Here is a 3,962-nt window from a genome sequence, read left to right on the forward strand (position 1 = left end):
TATATATATATATATATATTCATTTTGAAAATATCATTAAATATAATAATGTTACATATTTATTTTTAAACAAAATATCGAAAAAAGAAAAAAAAGCAAACAAAGAAAAGGAAGAAGGAAAAAAATATGAAAGAAATGGTGTCAAATAAAAGAATGAAAAGAAATGGTGTCAAGCTTTGGGGAGCTACGAGTGTCGAACTTTGGAGAACTTAGTGTCTCGGGCTTTGGCGAACTAGGAGTCTCATGCTTTGAGAAGCTAGGGGTATCAGGCTTAAAAGATCTAGGGATCTTAGTCTTTGAGAAACTTGGAGTCTCAGATTTTGACAAACTTTGAGTTTCGGGCTTTGAGAAAGTAGGAGTCTCGGGCTTTAGAGTACTTGGAGTCTCCGGTTTTGAGAAATTAGAAGTTTCAAGTTTAGAGGAACTTGACATATCAGGCTTTAATAAACTAAGAGTTTTGGGCTTTGAGAAACTAGGGGTCTCGGGCTTTGGAGAACTTGAAGTCTTAGGATTTTGAGAACTAGGGGCCTGCAACTTTGGGGAACTTTGAGTCTCAGGTTTTTAGAAACTATGAGTCTTGGGCTTAGAGAAACTAGGTCTCGAGCTTTGGTGAAATTGGGGTCTCGGGCTTTGGAGAACTTGGAGTCTCAGGCTTTGAGAAGATATGAGTCTAGGGTTTTGAAAAACTTGGATTCTCGGGCTTTAGAGAACTTGGAGACTCGGGCGTTGAGGAACTTGGGGTCTGAGGCTTTGAGAAACTTGGACTCTCAGGCTTTGAGAAACTTGGGTATCAGGCTTTGAAAAGCTAAGAGTCTCGGTCTTTGAGAAACTAGGAGTTATGGGTTTTGAAAAGCTAGGGGTCACAGGCTTAGGGGAGCTTGTGGTCTCGGGGCTTGGAAAATTTGGAATTTTTGGATTTGAAAAAGTAGGGGTCTCAAATTTGGGAAACTCGGAGTCTCAGGCTCTGTAAAAGTAAGAGTCTAAGGTTTTGAAAAACTAGGAGTCTCAGATTTTAGAGAACTTGGCATCTCAGGCTTTGAGAAACTAGGGGTCTCAGGCTTTGGAAAACTCAGGGTCTCTGAGATTTGGAGAACTTGGGATTTCAGGATTTGGTAAAGTAGGGGTCTTAGACTTTGGGGAACTCGGAGTCTCAGGATTTCAGAAAGTTAGTGTCTCAGGTTTAGAGAAATTAGGAGTTTCAGGCTTTAAAAAAACTAGGGGCCTCGATCTTTAGAGGATTAAGAGTTGCGGAATTTGGAGAACTAGGTGTGTCGGGTTTTTAGAAAGAAGGAGTCTCCTCTTTAGAGAAACTAGGGGTATTTGTCTTTGAAAACATGGGATTTCAGGTTTTGAGAAAGTAGGAGTTTCAGGTTTTGAGAAAGTAGGGGTTTTGGGATTTGAAGAAGTAGGAATTGAGTAACTAGGGTTCTCCTATTTTGAGAAAGTAGGAGTCGCGGGCTTATCTTTAGAACTGGTTCTCGGTCTATGACAAACTAGGGGTTTCGGGATTTGAAAAGTTGGAGTCTCGACTTTGAGGAAGTAGAGGTATCTGATTTTGAGAAAGTAGGGGCTTCGAGCTTTTAGAAAGTAGTCTCAAGCTATTGGGAACCACGGGTCTCGGGCTTTAAGAACTAGGGGTTTCAGGCTTTGAGAAAGTAGGATTATCGGGATATGAGAAGCTAGGAGTCTTAGTTTTGAGAAACTAGGAGTCTCGGGTGTTTAAAAAGTAGGGGTCTTAGGTTTTGAGAAACTCGGAGTATCGGGTTTTGAGAAACTCAGAATTTCGGTTTTTGAGAAACTCATAGCATCAGGTTTTGAGAAACTAGGAGTCTTGGGCTTTTAGAAACTAGGTGTCTCGGGCTTTGAGAAACTAGCAGTTTCAGGTTTTGAGAAACTAGAACTTTTGGGATTTGAGAAACTAGGAGTCTTGGGCTTTGAGAAACTAGGAGTTTCTTGTTTTGAGAAACTAGGGGTGTCGGTCTTTGAAAAAGTAGGGGTCACAGGTTTTTAGAAACTAGGAGTTTTGAGTTTTGAAAAACTCAAAGTTTCGAGTTTTGAGAAACTAGGAGTCTTGGCCTTTGAGAAACTAGGTGATGCTGGCTATGAGAAACTAGGAGTTTCATATTTGGAGAAACTAGGAGTACCGGGCTTTTGGAAGCTAGGAGCTTCGAGCTTTGAGAAACTAGGTGTTTTGGGCTTTGAGAAACAAGGTGTCTTGGGCTCTGAGAAACTAGGGGTCTGAGCTTTGAAAAAGTAGGGGTCTCGGGTTTTGAGAAACTAGGAGTTTTGAGTTATGGGAAACTAGGTATTTCAGACTTTAAAACTAGGGATCTCAGGTTTTGAGAAACTAGGAGTCTGGGGCTCCCAGAAACTAGGGGTCTTGGGCTTTGAAAGACTGGGGAAATAGACAAACTCGTGGTAGCGGGCTTTGAAAGACCGGGGGTATTGGAGAAACTTGGGGTAGTGGGTGTTGAGAAACTAGGTGCAGTGGACGTTGAGAAACTAAGAGTTTGTAGAATGTGACGTGCTGTTATAGCAGTAATCATGTGGTCATGTATAAAGTAAACAAATGCAAGCAATAAGATGGAGGACAATTTGGAATACTTAGCCATTTTCCTGCAGATGCAAGAAGCTTAGAGTAACATGTGTTAAGAGCAAATGAAGTTCTGGTATTCCAATAGTTTTTCATTTAACTGTATATAGATTTTTACAAGTATATAAAGAGGATTATTTTAGTATTTGATACGTTAATCAACCTATTTATCTGCTAATATTATAGTATCTAGAATTTGTCTAATAGCAATATCATAGTATCTTGAATATCCCTAAAATAAAGGAATATTCAGATTTACTAGCTTATATGAGATTATTAAGGAATCAGACTTTTGTTAAATATTTACTAATCACCTTTAAATTGTTAATTAATATGTATTTTATGTCCTTTCTTTATTTGTTGTTTTTCTCTTTAATCAAATCTAAATAAAAAGTAGACATAAGAGAGACATCTGCAAATATTATTGTACCTAGAATTTGTCTTCTAATAGAAATATCATACTATTTTGAATATCCCCAAAATAAAGGAATACTCAAATTTACTAGCTTATATGAGATTATTAAGGAATTAAAGTTTTGCTAAATATTTATTAATCACCTTTATATTGTTAATTACAATGTATTTTATATCCTTTCTTTATTTGTTGTTTGTCTCTTTAAATCAAATAAAAAAAGGGATATAAGAGAGACACAATATATCTTAGTCAAGTATAGTTTAACTTGAAACGTATACCACTCTATCACAATAATGATTATAATGTTGGTTAATCCCCGTACAAAAAAATCATTACACTTTTGGCAAATGTGTTTTTAAAATCAAAATATAAACTCCATATTATAATTTTATAAGGCATTGGTTTGACTGAATATTGCATCTTAATGTGCACTTTATATAAGTATTTATATTACTAGATTCAGGCAAAATTCGACAAAGGTAAGGTCTAGAGAAATTTGGAAAAGAATTGGATAAAATGTATAAGCTTTGGTTAGTCGTTCTATTATCCGCGACATCAATGAATTTTTAGGACTTTTCAGACATAAATTGGGTTGAGTAGAACTCGATGTTATCAAACTTGGCATGAACGGGTTGGTCAGGGCGTCAATTTTTGAAGGTGTGTTGAAAAATGGAGACTTTTGGGAGTATTTTTGTATTTTTCGCCCATGCAAGCTTCCATATTGGGTGACACACTACTTTTGCGGTGTAATTAACTCCTGCTACAGCAAGAGGTCTCACTATAGCCCTTCCACTATAGTGGGATTGAGCCGCTTTAGCAGGATTGATCGCAATTAGTAATGAAAATCCACCAAAGAAGCTAATTATTTTGAAAGTACGTTTTGGGGAAGAACAAGGGCGACTTAATTAGGAAAAATTTCAGCCGTTTTTCATCAAGAGCCTTCATAAATGTAGG

General features: G+C 37.2%; 1 pseudogene; it reads right to left on the reverse strand.

Annotated features, from left to right (window-relative positions):
* Positions 1 to 141: 141 nt before the first annotated feature.
* Positions 142 to 2,612, reverse strand: LOC114075554 (annotated as a pseudogene).
* Between the last annotated feature and the right edge of the window lie 1,350 nt (positions 2,613 to 3,962).

The sequence above is a fragment of the Solanum pennellii genome, chromosome 1 (assembly GCF_001406875.1).
Source record: "Solanum pennellii chromosome 1, SPENNV200".
Taxonomy (NCBI): Eukaryota; Viridiplantae; Streptophyta; class Magnoliopsida; order Solanales; family Solanaceae; genus Solanum; species Solanum pennellii.